Below are 16,587 nucleotides of genomic sequence, written 5' to 3'. Positions count from 1 at the left end.
GTCTGCTTATTCAACCATAACATCATTCCAGATTTCATTTCTATATTCATAACTTTAAATCTAGCCATTATTTTACTAAAGCTCTTTCTAAGAACTTGCTCATAAACATTTTAGGTTTCTTATCTTAGAATTTGAGCATCAAATTCCTCTAGCTAAGTTGGAAATCCTATACTCTTATCGAATTTGCCCAATATTCCTTTAATACAACTGAGCTTTAAGTGGTAGCAATACTTCCTCTTAGGCATTTGAAAATTTTGGCAAAATAGTTTCCTTCTTTGCAAGACATGTTTATACTTGGGCTTGCATGTAAGCTTGTCTTAAAAAAATGCCACCTGACATGCTAATCATCAACTAACATTTTTAAGGCTGTCACTTAGTCCTCTTATTAAATGATTAAGTTGGACTTTCCAACATAACTTCATTGCATGAGGCTTGCGATCACTTAAGCCCTTTCCTGATCATCGCATACTCCTATCCATCATAACATCAATTGAATGATACCATCATCACAACTTCTAAGCCTCTTGACCAACACAACATGACTTCATCACATTGAGTTTTCTATTTCCCTCTAAGTGTTAACTCTTCTCTATCTTACCCAAGAGCTCATCCTCCCACACTTAGCATATTTTTCTACCCTCCAAGTACCTGAGAGCATAACATTCTAGCACCTAAAATTTTTTCCCCTCATTTTAAACTTTACCTACAAATGCAATAAACCTTCTATACATTTTAACTAATACAAACATCATAAGTTCATACTTACAAGAGCTTAGAAACATAATTAAGAGGACTTAAACATAATTAATTAGTAAAATAAAGATAGGGGTTTAAAATTTACCTTCCTCTTAGAGAATTTTTGTCTTCGAAATTTTGCTTCAAGCCCAGTTAAGTGAATAAATGAGGATATGTTCCTCAGCTTCCCATGTAGCTTATTCTATTCCATGGTTCCTCCATAACATTTTAACCAGTGGAATAGTCTTGTTTTTCAATACCTATTCTTTTTTGTCTAGAATTTTTACTGGTTCCTTTTCATAGGACAAATTCCTTAAACTATACTTGTTGATCTCGTAAAATATGAGCAAGATCTGGAAGGTACTTTCTTAACATTGATATATGGAATACATCATGTATCCTAGATAACTCTGTAGGTAAGGTTAATCTATAAGTCGTTGGCTTGAGGCTTTCAACTATTTCGTTGGGTTCTATATCTTGGGCTCAACTTACCTTTCCTACCAAATATGAGTATGCCTTTCCATGGTGATAACTTAAGAAATACCTGGTCTTCATTATCAAACTTGATTTCTCTTCTTCGTTTATCTGCATAACTCTCTATTTTGTCTCAAGCTGTCTTTAGGTTTTCTCTTATCAACTTAACATTTTCTGAAGTCATCTGTACTAACTCTGGCCCTATTAATTTCCTTTCACCAACTTTATTCCAATAGACTGGAGTTCTACATGGTCTCCTACACAAGGCTTCATACGGAGTCATACCAATCCTGGAATGATAATTGTTATGATAAGCGAATTCTGCTAATGGCAAGTGTGTATCCCAACTCCCCTTAAATTATAGCACACAGGCCCTTAACATATCCTCCAATGTCTGAATCATTCACTTTGACTATCCATCTGTCTGTGGAAGAAATGTTGTACTGAAATGTAACTTAGTACCAAGTGCCTTCTGTAAACAAGGCCAGAACTTCGAGGTAAACCTCGGATCATTGTCTGATACAATTGATACTGGAGCTTACAATTGGCTCACAACTCTGTCAATATACATCTTAGCCAACTGATCAAGGGTAGAAGTGGCTCTAACTGGCAAAAACTTCACCATCTAAGTGTCTTATGTAGACCAAAAAGAAAATTCACAGTGACATGTCCCAATTTCCACTCAGGTACTAGAAGTGAGTTAAGAAAACCTATAGTTCTCTGATGTTCTAGCTTAACCTGCTGACATATCAAGCATCTATCTACATAACTGGCTATGTCTTTCTTCATTCTTGGCCATCATTAATCTATTCAATGTCTTGTACATCTTGGTGCTATCTAGATGCATAGCATAAGTTGAACTATGGGCCTCTTCTAAGACTGCATTCTTCAATGCCTCGTCATTAGGAACACATAACTTGTGCTCCTTCATTAAGGCTCCATCCTGTCTTAATACATCATCTATTCTCTACTACTGACAAATTTCTTCAGCTATCTTTCTAAGACCAAGGTCTACAAACTGAGCTCTGATAATCTCATTTATCAAAGTAGGCCTTACCTGAAAATGTACTAATAGCTCACCTAAGTGGCCTACTGAAAATGCTACATTAGCATTCCTGAATTCTTGCAATAACCTTCCCCCTTAGAACTAAGCACATCTCTAGGGTAACTTGACTTCTTGCTCAATCCATCGGCTACCACATTTACTTGACCTGGGTGGTATTCAATGGTGCAATCATAATCTTTAATCAACTCTATCCATCTTCTTTGCCTTAGATTTAATTCTTTCTGGTCGAAGATGCACTTCAAACTCTTATGATCTGTAAAGATATGAAATTTCTCACCATACAGGTAATATCTCCAAATCTTTAATGCTAACACCACAACTACTAGCTCTAAATCATGTGTAAGGTAGTCACCCTTCTTCAACTATCTGGATGCATAAGCTACTAACTTTTCTTTCTACATCAGTACACATCCTAAAGCCTATTTGGATGCATCACAGTAAATCTCGAAGTCCTCTAGAATTAGAAAGGTTAAAATTGACGTAGACACCAATCTTTGCTTCAATTCCTGAAAACTCAGTTCACAACTTTCTGTCCATTCATACTTAGCATTCTTTCTGGTTAGACTAGTCAATGGGAGAGCTATAGTAACCTTCTATAGTAACCTACCAAACCAAGGAAACTAGGTACCTCTACTACTGAGTTGGGTTGTTCCCATTTGACTATGGCTTCTATCTTCTGGAATCAACACTAACATTTACAACTGACACTACGTGTCCCAAGAATAGTACCTGGTCAAGCTAGAAGTCACATTTATTGAACTTGACATATAACTGCTTTTCACGTCGTGTCTACAATGCAATTCTCAGATGCTTTGCATGTTTTTCCCTGCTATCTGAGTAAATTAGGATATCATTTTTGAAGATGATTACAAACTGATCTAGGTTTGGATGGGTTATCCTGTTCATCATATCCATAAACATTACTGAGGCACTAGTTAAGTCAAATGGTATCACTAGGAACTCATAATGCCCATATCTGGTCCTGAAAGCTGTCTTAGGGACATCTGACTCTCTAACTTTCAATTGATGATAACCTGATCTCAAATGAATCTTGGAGAACACTGATTCTTCTTTTAATTGATAAAAAAGATCACCGATATGAGGTAACATATACTTATTTCATACAATCACCTTATTCAACTACCTATAGTTAATGCACGACTAGAGCGTACCATCTTTCTTCTTTACAAATAGAACTGGTGCCCCAAGGTGATACACTGGGCCTGATATAGCCCTCATCAACTAGTTCCTGCAATGCTGAGTTTTCAACTCCTTCAACTCAGTAGGTGCCATTCTGTAATGTGCCTGAGATATAGATGTTGTCCTTGAAATTAGGTTTATCGTAAACTCCACCTCTTTGTCAAGTGGTAATCTTGATAACTCTTCGGGAAACACATCAACAAACTCTTGTCCACAGGAACATCCTCTAGTCCTAACTTCTTCACCTGTGAAACTGTTACACGAGCCAAGTACGCTATGCATCCCTTACCCAATAGCTTCATGACCCGTATTTCTGAAATTATACAAGTAGGAAACTTTTTCCTTTCTCTTGCAAACACGACCTCTACTCTGCTTAGTAATCTAAATATCACTTCCTTCTTATAACAGTCAACAGATGCATGGTATTTAAACAAGAAATCCATCCTTAGAATATCATTAAATTCCAATAGTTCTAAGGGAATTAAATCAATCACCATGCTTTGTTCCTCAATTGTAATCATACAGTTTCTATAATAGTCATTAACTATAAGCATATCACCAACATCAGTAGAAATAACTAACTCTTTAGGCATACTTTTTAGTATCCTATCAATATTCAATGCAAACATGCTAGAAATAAAAGAATGGGTTGCCTCTGGATCAAATAATACATAAGCAGACCTATCATGAATAAATACTGTACCAATCACAACATCTGGTGCATTCTCAGCCTCCAGTTGTGTCATGGCATAAACCTTGCCTTGCTGACGAGGCCGTCCTGCTACACTCTTCTATTTGACACTACTAGTGTCCTCATCCTTAACTTCACCCGCCTGGGGCTAGCTCACTGTTTGTGATACCGTCCTTTACTCAACCTGTATCCTAAAACTAGCCAAGGACACTTATCTGGCAATGTTCTGGCTGTCCGCATTGGTAATAGACATTCTGCCCCTCGTAACACTATTCTGAATGATGCTTACCACAATTCGCACATTGTAGTTTCTTGACTGAACTGGCAACAAACTCACCTATATGCCCTAACCTGGATCCCTCAGCTGGCTAATTAGATCCATGTAACGCCTCAAGCCCAAGATTCAAACCAGGATTCAGAATCCGGATTTGACACCTGATGGCCCCGACATTCCCCTACGTCCCCTACGACCTGGCTATGTCATCCTCCCTTGCCTTGAATGCTTTTTAGAAGTAAAAGTTGTCCCCACAAACCAACACGGGTCCTTTCCATATGCTTTGTCCTCACTCACATACATCCTAGGAAAACTCCTAGAAGGTCACCCAATATAGGATTTCTCCAAGGTAAGCATGCTTAACTTTGGAGTTTTTATGATTGAGCCACCGAAAAGGAAGGTGTACCTTGTTGGTATAGGTAGTAACTTTCAATTCTTTTAAGCTTTTCTTAACCATACTTTCATGTCCTCAGGATCCCTCTCATTCAGATGTGATATCGGTTCATTCATGTACCCCTCCTGAACTCGGGTCGTTACAATCCCTGTCTACTTCATCTCTACTGACTTCCTGTTGTACTGGCCTGGGAAGTTGCTTGCCTACCAAAATGGGGCTTAAAATCTCTCTTTCCTGAAACTCTTATAGCGAACTTTAATTTGTCACTTTTAGAGATATCTTAGTCTGGCTTTCCTCTGCCAGGCTTTCTTCAACTCTCATCGTTGATAACTAACTAAAAGAAATCCGTCCAGTTAACTATAGCAGTCACAGGAGTTCGAATCTCCTTTCTTAGTCCACTCTCAAAACCGTTTCATTTATCCTTCTCCTAAGCTATAATTGTAGAAGCATACTTGGATAAATCTGTATACTTTTGTCCATATTTAGTAATTGGTTGTGTTCCTTTGAACAAGTCTCAGGATCTCAATCCTCTTTGCATCACAAAGGAAGCAGGATAATGCTTTTCTTCAAAAATTCTTTTGAACTCATCCCAGGTCATCACTTCTGATATGTTTCTTCTAGAGTCTATCACTCTCCACCATTGGTATGTTATTTTCTGTAATAGAAATACAACTAGCTTGACCTTATGGTTCTCAGGACATTCAATAACTTGGTAACATTTCTCCATCTGAATTAACCATACTTTTGCATCTGTTGGGTCAATCATACCCTCAAATGTAGTGGCACCTAGTGCCTTCATCCTCTCAATGCCATACTTCTTCTCTGGATTTGTCTATACAGACCTCACACTGGCTGCTAACCTTTGAGCAATCATGCCAAAAACTCTATCCTCCATTTTAGGATTAACTCTAACCTAAGGGGTGTTAGACTCTCCCTCATTTTTAGCTTCATGTGCCACTGATTCTCTAATTGTCTATCGAGTCAGTCTGTCACTTCCTCGAGGCGCATTTCCTATAATATTCACATTATTAGAATTATAACATCATTACATGGTCCTAAACTAATGCATGACTTTATTTACCAAAATCTTATGCTTTGATACAAACTTGTCACACCCCCTCCCAGATTACCCTCTAAATTTGAGAAGGAATGTGACGACAATAGTCGTCAAACCTCTTATGACAACTACTGTCCAACCTATTGCTATCAATCTATCTCCTCAGTACCTGTTAAACCTATTTAGCAGTTTATGGTTTCTACATCTTACCAACATACATATACGCTGCTAGTCAGCCATCAAACCAACATACATTAACAGATTTTGGAAAGTTAAGTTTAATATAACAATAGTTTGACACAAGTTCTATCCTTTCTCCTATGACATGTATAGACAAAAACCAGGGTCTAAACATAACAAAAAGGACCACTTAAACTTCAAAATGCTTGGAAATCCTAAGTAGTGACAAACTGGAAAATCCACTAGGCTTTGGAACATCAACCACTACCTGTGGGGAAACCATTTGAAAGTATGAGCTTAAAATTCTTAGTGAGTGACTACTTTAAGAAACATGCTTTCATACAAAAGTAATATAACATGGCTTACATAAAAATATTTACATGCTCATTTTCAAGGTTAGAAAATAAAATCTGGAAATGTAAAATCATAGCATATAAAAACCCTTAATTAAAACTCATCATTATTTCTTGTAAAGCACCTCTACTCCTCTGTCTGAACATGAGGGAGAGCCTTTTTACTCAATCTCTAATAGTCTTAGTTGAGAGAGAGTCCTTTTTGCTTAATCTCATCAATGTCAATAATATGGATCATACGTGCACGTAAAGCTGAATTGGAACCTGATTACCATACTATACCTTCAGTGTCAAGGATTCCTAACATAACTAAAATATGGATACCTTACAATACCTTCGTACTAACATTGGAGTAGGATTGTACAAGGCACAAAACATTTTTTAAACATTCCATGAATAGGAAAAGAATACTTATCATCAAATGATTAGAGTTTCATGGTAACATGTCATCGCATAATGCCTTGGAAATAGAACATGCTTATAAAGTTCCTTTGCTGAAATTATCATGCTTCATCATAAAAACATAAACCTATGGAAATCACATAGTAGATTTACATTTAAAACCTCATTCTTTGAAATTACGGATTATGTGATTAACATATAAATAAAACATGCATCTAATATATAAACTTAATCACATAATTCGTGCTTTCAAAGAATGAGGTTTGTAAACCTCTTCTATTTGTGTATACCCTGTAATAAGATGAGGTCCTTTGGTTATTATAATTAGCTCCCTTTTAAGCTTAACATATAAGCTTAACTTGACCGCATATTAGTAATATCATTGCATCATGACTAAGTTCATCGTATCGCTTATACTTAGCCAGTTTACCTTCTACTTGGTTCCAGATAGGCAACCCTTGCTATTGGGCGCTTGAAAAGTCATGAAGACACGCCTTTGTGCCTATTGCTGAACATCTACTGCCTACGATTGCATAAATCCTAGCTAATTGCCTATGTACTTCGTCGTATTCTTTGTCTGGTCAGCTGCCTACGATTGCATAAATCCTAGCTAATTGCCTATGTACTTCGTCGTATTCTTTGTCTGGTCAGCTGCTTACTTATCCCTCGAATGTAGTTGCTTGTTTATTCAACCATAACATCATTCCATATTTCATTTCTATATTTATATCTTTAAATCAAACCATTATTTTACTAAAGCTCTTTCTAAGAACTTTCTCATAAACACTTTAACTTCCTTAATTTAGAATTCGAGCATCAAATTCCTCCGATTAAGCTGGAAATCCTCTACACTTATCGAGTTTTCCCAATATTCCTTCAATACAACCGAGCTTTAAGTGCCAGCAATACTTCCTCTTAGGCGTTTGAAAATTTTGGCAAAATAGTTTGCTTCTTTGTAAGACATATTTATACTTGGGCTTGCATGTAAGCTTGTATTAATAAAATGTCACCTGGCATGTTAATCTTCAATTAGCATTTCTAAGGCTACTACTTTGCCCTCTTACTAAATGATTAAGTTGAACTCTTCAACTTTGGCCTCATACTTCTATCCATCATCACATCAATTGAACGACACCATCATCACATCAATCCATAGCAGCCTAGTTTCCTACATTTAAGCCTCTCAACCAATACTTACATTACGACCCTCCTAACACACTGCCTTTTCATCCTTTTGGAGTGCTTGCTTAGGCAATTTGGTCGCTCGTACACCGCCTACATTGACTTTCACTGACCTCATGTAAATTTGGTCGTGTACTTCTTTACCAACCTCGGCCAACTTTGATTTACACGAGAGGCAACTTATCTTCTTCTATGGCTTTTGAAGAATTTTGACTTAAATAACATCAGATTTTTGTTTGTAACTAACTAATGTGTAATGGTCAACTAGTATATCATTATAAATACCATTGATTTCAAATTAAAAAACAGAGAGTTATCATCTTTTCTTAGTTTTCTTGCAAATAACAAATCTGTAAGCAATCTTCATTTAGTAAAAAATTTTAGATCTTCCCACGGACATAGGCAACCTTGCTGAACCACGTAAAACACCGTGTCTCTTTCTTCTTCCTTATCTTTCTTGTTTCAATCGAGTAATACTTCACTGTAATCAAGTTCCTATCATTTACATTACAAATCACGTTGAGTAATCAAGTTATCGAGTCAATCGTGCATCAATTAGTTGCTATCGAGTAGGTCCGAGTACATTGTTTTCACCTTCGAGTTGCACCGAGTATTGTTCAAGAACCATCAAGTACGATTGAGTATTAACTCTATTATCATCGAGTTGCATCGAGGATTTAATAGAGACAAGTCAGACGAAGAAGGGAATTCTGATCGAGGATTAAGTAGCAAGGTGTCGAGGATTTGGCAGAATTGATTTGAGTCATTTCTTCATCTCTTCAACGTGATCTTGAGTATTTGGGACTTGTGCATGGTCTTCAGCCCAACAATTGTTGGTATCAGAGCACTTAAAAGTCATCAAGGTCATCTTTCTTGAAGCTTCAATATTTTCAAGACATCAAGACTCGTTACTCGTTCGATTTAGAAATGGCCGTTGCAAGGTATGAGATCAAGAAGTTTGATTGAATTGGCGATTTTGGCCTGTGGAAGACAAAAATCAAAGCCATTCTTGGACAGCAAAGAGCACACAAGGCCCTTTTGGACCCATCAACATTGCCAACCACCATATCAGCACAAGAAAGAGAAGACATGGAGCTCACAGTGTATGAGACTTTGGTTCTGAATCTTAGTGACAATATTCTAAGGCAAGTAATTGATCAAGACACAATCTACAAGATGTGGGTCAAGCTAGAAGGTCAATTTGCAACAAAGGATCTCCCTAACAAGAGATTTAGATAGGAAGCAACATAAAATAAACAAAATTTGATGTATCTAAGGGAGAAGTTCTTCATGTTCAAGATGGATATTGCCAAGCCTCTTTGAGAAAATTTGGATGAATTCAAGAGGATAGTCTCAGAGCTCAAGAGCATTGGTGAGAAAATTGGCGATGAGAATGAGGCTTTTGTGCTATTAAACTCTCTATCGAAGCCTATAAAGTGGTGAAGAATGCTTTGATGTATGGCAGAGATTCAGTCACAGCTGATGCCATCATTTCTGCATTAAGAACATGAGAGCTAGAGCTTCAGTCAGTCAAGAAGGAGCAATCTAATGCAGAGGGGCCATTTGCCAAGGGGAAGAACAAGCAGAACCAGTGTAAGGGGAACAAAAACCAGTCAGGTGAAGAGCACAGGCCAAAAACCAAGTTGTGATGCAATTACTACAAGAAGAAAGGTCCCCTGATGAGAGATTGCTACAGTCTAAAAAGGAAAAACCAAGAAAAAGAGAAGGATCAGAAGGGGAAACAACCAAAAGCATATGTGGTTGAAGGTTCCTATTTTTACTTTGATGCCTTAGCCTTCACCAAAAATCAAACCAACCAAATCAGTCCTCTTGGGAAGCATGATTGTGTGCTAGACTCCAGATGCACATATCACATGACACTTTTCAGACCTTGTTTTAATACTTACAAGGAAATAGATGGAGAATCAGTGTATATGGGTAACAATGAAGCCTGCTAGATAAAGGGGGTTGGTTTAGTGTCCTCAAAGCTAAAGGATGGATCGCTTCTAAGAAATTCTAGACATGTACCTTTACTCAAGAGAAACTTGATATCTCTGGGCATGTTGGATTCCATTGGGTGTGAATACAGAGGAAAATGTGGAGTTCTTAAAGTGATCAAGGATTCCAAAGTTGTGTTGGTTGGTGAGAAGGTCAATGACCTTTACATTGTGAGAGGAGTAGAGATGATGACAAGTGCCTACACAGCTTCAACATGAAACTTGAAAGAGGTTGACTTGTGGCATAAAAGACTTTCCCATATTAGTAAAAAAGGGATGCAAGCTCTGTCCAAGCAAGGAATCTTTCCCAAAGGTATCAATGAGCACATTTCCTTTTGTGAGCATTGCATTTTAGGTAAAGCAACCAGGCAAAGCTTCACAAAATCTCAACACACCACCAAAGGAGCATTGGACTATGTCCATTCTAACCTATGGGGACCATCTTTTACACCAAGCCTTAGTGGCTCAATGTATTTTCTAACCTTTATAGATGATTTTTCTAGGAAAAGCTGGATATACTTTCTTAAAACTAAGGACCAAGTATTTGGGAAGTTTAAAGAATGGAAAGCCATGATAGAAAATCAAGCATCTAAAAGGTTAAAATACTTTAGAACCGATAGTGGGCTTGAATTTTTCAATGAAAATTTTGATAAATTTTGTAGTGAGAATGGTTTAACTAGGCATGGGATAGTGAGGTATACACCTCAACAAAATGGGGTTGCTGAGAGGTTAAATAGAACCATAATGGAAAAGGTTAGGTGTTTGCTTTCTGATGTTATCTTAGGGGAATGTTTTTGGGCAGAAGCTGCATCCTATATTGTGTATACCTTAAATAGGTGCCCTCACACATCTTTAGATTTGCTTACACCTGAGAAAAAGTGGACTAAACATCCCCCTAGCTTAGATAACCTCAAGGTCTTTGAATGTATAGGGTTTGTGTACTAAACTAAGGGAAGGTTGAAGGCCAAAGCAGTCAAGTGTATATTTGTAGGCTTTACAGAGGGTGTCAAGGGGTTCAAAATGTGGCATCCTATTGAGAGGAAGTTCCTAGTAAGCAGAGACATCACCTTTAGGGAAGAGAAGATATTTATACAAAAGGAGAAAACGGTAGAGGATGAAGGAGAGTCCTCCAACACTAATTTTGAGGTGGAGTTACCATCCGAGAAGCCAAATGAGTCTAGCCAACCTAGTAACAGAAGAGAAATAGAGAAAAATGTAGAGGAACATGAAGAGACAACATGTGAGCAACCTGATTTAAGCCAATATGTCTTAGCTAGGGATAAACAAAGAAGAACTATCACACCTCCAACTAGATATACTGAAATGAATTATATGAATCTAGTTTTAAATGTTGTAGTAACTCCTACTAGCAGGGAACCAACTACCTTTGAGGAAGAAATAAGTTGTGCTAATGCAAGGATTGGATTGAGGCAATGAATGAGGAGATGCATTCACTAAATGTGAATGAAACTTGGTCCTTGGTTCCTCTACCAAAAGGGTATAAATATGTTGCTTCTAAATGGATTTTTAAACTTAAAGAAGGAGTATCCTATGATAAAAAACCTAGGTATAAAGCTAGATTGATTGCTAAGGAGTTCATTCGAAGGGAAGAAATAGACTATTCTAAGATTTTCTCTCCTGTTGTAAAACAAACTTCAATAAGATTTCTTCTATCCTTAATTGCTCAAAATAATCTAGTATTGTATCAACTAGATGTCAAAACTTCTTTTCTTCATGGACATCAGAAGAGACAATCTATATGACGCAATCTTAAGGATTTAAAGTTAAAGGAAAAGAAAATCTCTTTTCCTTACTCAATAAGTCTATATATATGGGTTAAAACAGTTACTTAGATGCTGGTATAAGAGATTCAATGACTATATTTCTAGCATTGGGTTCAAAAGAAGCTCATTTGACATATGTGCTTATCTAAACGCAGGTTCTTACAAGGACAAAGTTTACCTACTCATATATGTAGATGACATGTTGCTGGCAGGTAGGTCTAAAGAAGATCTAACCCATGTTAAAAACCTCTTAAAAAGAGAGTTTGATATGAAGGACTTAGGAGAATCAAGCAAGGTCCTAGGAATAGAGATCCATAGGAACAAAGACAAGTCTATTCTAAGCATCAGTCAGTCCAACTACTGTTAGAAAATCTTTAAAAGGTTCAACATGATTGATGCCAAAGCTATGAGTTTACCCATTACCCAACACTTTAAGCTTTTCTCAGCTAACTCTCCTAAGGATTCTGACCTAGAACACCTGAAATAGATAGCTGTCATATCCTATAGTGAAACTGTCGGAAGCCAGATGTATTTGATGATTTCTACTAGACTTGATCTCTCATATTCAGCTAGCTTNCATATCCTATAGTGAAACTGTCGGAAGCCAGATGTATTTGATGATTTCTACTAGACTTGATCTCTCATATTCAGCTAGCTTAGTTAGTAGATATATGTCTAATCCTAGTAAGAGACAATGGGAGGCTACTAAAGGGATCCTAAGGTATCTAGTTTGGTCTAAAAACTCTAAGTTAGTCTATCAAAGGTTAGCTAAACTAAAACTAGAGCTTTATGGATATGCTGATGCTAACTATGCTGTTGATTTGGACAAAAGGAGGTTCTTAACAGGTTACCTTTTCCTTTTTGGTCCCAATCTAATCAGCTAGAAAGCATCACTTCAGCCTATAGTAGCCCTATCTATAGCTGAGACTAAATATATGGCTCTAACTGAAGCAATCAAATAGGCTTTGTGACTTAAAGAACTGTTGAAAGACTTTGGAATAGATCAAACAGTAGTGAAATTCTACTGTGATAACCAAAGTGCTATCCATTTGTCCCGAAATCCACAATTCCATACTAGAACAAAGCATATTGATATCAAATATCACTTTATTAGAGATAAAGTTGAGACATGGGAGATAGAAATCTTAAAAGTCCATACTTCTGATAATGCAGCTGATATGCTAACTAAACCTGTTACAAAGCTTAAATTGTTTAAATGTGTAGACCAGGTTGGTTTTGAGCTTCTAAACATAGGGTAGACAAATCGGTTAGAATCAGGAAGATTATGAAGATTGCAGGCATTGGAGTCAAGGTGGAGAATTTAAAGAAGTTTGACTCAAATACCATCAGATTTTTGTTTGTAACTAACTAATGTGTAACGGTCAGTTGGTATATCATTATAAATACAACTGTTTTCGAATTAAAAAACAGAGAGTTATCATCTTTTCTTAGTTTTCTTGCAAACAAAAAGTCTGTAAGCAATCTTCATTTAGTAAAAGATTTCAAATCTTTCCGTGGACGTAGGAAACCTTACCGAACCACGTAAAACACTATGTCTCTTTCTTCTTCCTTATCTTTCTTGTTTCAATTGAGTAATGCTTCACTGCAATCGAGCACCTATCATTTACATTACAAATCCCATCAAGTAATCAAGTTATCGAGTCAATCGTGCATCGATTAATTGCTATCGATTAGGTACAAGTACATCGTTTTCACATTCGAGTTGCACTGAGTATCGTTCAAGAACCGTTAAGTATGATCGAGTATTAATTCTGTTATCATCGAATTGCATCGAGGATTTAATAGAGACCAGTCAGACAAAGAAGGAAATTCTGATCGAGGATCGAGTAGCGAGAAAGATAACCAACCAAAGGCTCCTGTTTTGTGTGTCGAGGATTTGGCAGAATTGATTTGAGTCATTTCTTCATCTCTTCAACGGTGATCTTGAGTATTTGGGACTTGTGAAGGGTCTTCAGCCCAACAACTTTCACCATACTTCATAGACTATACTTAGCCATAAGTCGAGAAAGATAACCAACAAAAGGCTCTTGTTTCGTTGAGCACTACCAAACCTAGTGACCATTAATTTCTTCCTCTAAATTGTAGGCCAAGAAGGCGCCTGTTTCAAAGTCCAAAGGGCTATGTCTGGGGCCAAAGCCGAGTGGGAGGGTCTTAAAAAATGGGGATGTACTGTATATTTAGGTATGGAGCTTCGGCAAAATTTTTGATTTGTTAGAGATTATACTAGGTTCCATGACTAGTAGCTAGGTTAATTGTGTATGTTGGTTATATAGTTGATGAAAGTTGAACCAATTCTCAAATGAAACTCTTGTGAGGGCCCTTTGGGAATTGAAAAGTAAGGTACCAGGGTTTGAGACCTTTCCTAAAAATTACATTTGCATTTATTTTTGACTAAGCACCCTAATTCACTTTCAATATTTAATCTATATTTTGTTTGCCTGAGGACAACAAAAGATTTAAGTTTTTTTTTTTTTTTTTTTGGGGGGGGGGGGGGGGTGGGAGATGGGGGATTTATGGATGTAAAAAACTGCATGTTTTTACTATCTATTTTAATATTTTTCTCTAAAAATAACCTAAATTGTGTAAAATGAGCAAATAAATGTCTTTAAATACTCTAAAGTTAGTTTTTACTGTTTTGGACTAGTTTTATAAGCTTTTCCAGATTTTTAACTATTTTGCAGAAATTTATCTAGATGCGCTCGCATTGGCCTGAATATTTGTCCTCATTGGTTGATGCACGAGCATTAACTTGGACGATGCACCCATATTGAAAATCTTAATTTACCAGATTGTGTCCACTTTTTTACGGATGTTTGCTTTCAGTCCAAAGTCATTTTTCAGTGCCAAAATTTCTTGGGAGAAGTGTATAACGTGATTTTTACCATCCCTCAATCATTTTGGCCTATATAAAGGAGTGGAGGCCTTATTCTTCAATTATTTACCACTTCTTTGAAGAAAACCCATGAATTCATTTTAGAATTTCTTCAAGAACAAATGTTCCTATGAAAAAATGACTTCTTTAGGTTAAACCTACCGATGAGAACACGTTGAAGAGTGAGACTCAGCTTGAGAAAGAATCAAATCTATCTTAGAGGGCACCTTAGTTTGTTAGGTTAATTAAAAGACTATGTTACTATTTCTCAATATTTGTTCTTTTAGTTTTTTGTTGTTTTCCTTTTCTTTCTTTTTTTTTTTTATTTCATTATTTGTGACATTGTAACTCATGACATAGGATTTAATGAGGTCTATTAATTCTTATCTCATTATGGGCTAAGTTTTCTAAGATATTCAGTCATGCGGATACCATAAAACCTTATGGCTTAAGCATTTTCCAATTCACCATGCTGCCTTGACCTTCACATTTCCTTAGTTGATTATATTAAAATCTTGTTAAGTTGATCTAATCACTTAATTTAACATGCTTGTGGAGTTTTAATGTTGAGAATGTTATAGTATAAAAGATATCACAAAGAAATATGGGACTAAGAGCTTATAGATAGTATTGTCATATATGCTTAGGGATAAGATACACTATATGATATTTGAAATTCAACTAGCCATAGAGATATAGGTTTAGCTACTTAGACTACTAAAGGAACTTGTAACAGGACTGAATAAAGGAAGTTTTCTGTCCATGGTGTGTCGCTATCGACGTGATGCAACCGCATAGCTCAAGGTATAAAGCCTATTAGGTGAAACCTGTCTTGAATTCCTTGGTTTCTTTCATTGTTTATCTTTATTATTTGAAAACAACCCCAAAATCACTTATTTAGCGGCCACCTCTTGGTTGCATCGAAAAGCTCTTTCTTAGCAAAATTAAATTGCATAAATATCTTTTGGAATACTCCAAAGTTGCGTACTTATTGACCATGTATGCTGCCACTAGACCATCCTTATCTATATTTTTATCATACACACACACATCCAGTCGATCAAAGATATATTAAATAAAATTATATATTTAGTTTGGATTAGGTTCAAATAAGAAATATATGTTCGAAAAATTAAAATATTTGAACATCATTCACATAATTTAGCCTTGTTTGGTAACCATTTCGTTTTTAATATTTTGTTTTTGAAAATTAAACCTCCAATACACTACTTCTACTTCCAAATTTCTTCATTTGTTATCTACTTTTTACCACTGATTTAAAAAACTAAGCCAAAATTTGGAAATTAAAAAAAGTAGCTTTTAAAAATTTGTGTTTGTTCTTAGAATTTGACTAAGATTTCAACCATTGTATTTAGGAAATAAGCAAATCATTATAAGAAATGGAGAGAAAATATGCTTAATTTTGAAAAACAAAAGATGAAAAACGAAATGGTTACCAAATGGGGCTTCAATATATTGATTTTAATATAAGATATTGAAACATGAATATATATATTATTATTAGGGTTTTCCTATTAAGGTCACATAAATAGGACCTGTATGAGGGATGAAAAAAAAGGTAACATTGATAAGAAAAATTATAGAGAAAGAGTTCTCTGCAAAATTCTTGAATTCCCAAAAATCACAAAGGAAGGTTCTATGCCAATTTTCTCTCTTTTCCTTTTCTTTCAAAGAGGCTCCCATAAGTCACCTGTTCCTTGTCAGTGTCATAGCGAGGAAGACCTCATGGCAGGAATATTTAACCTCATGGAGATGGGACCCACCAAAGATATGTAATTTGTTTAATCCTTTATTATTTTTCGTTTAACTCTAAATAATATCAAAAGGATCCAATGCTTCCATTGCTAGATGAGTAGTTAATTCTCTTTACATGAATCATTAGAA

The sequence above is a fragment of the Benincasa hispida genome, chromosome 10 (assembly GCF_009727055.1).
Source record: "Benincasa hispida cultivar B227 chromosome 10, ASM972705v1, whole genome shotgun sequence".
NCBI lineage: Eukaryota > Viridiplantae > Streptophyta > Magnoliopsida > Cucurbitales > Cucurbitaceae > Benincasa > Benincasa hispida.
Note: the sequence above shows the minus strand (reverse complement) of the source record.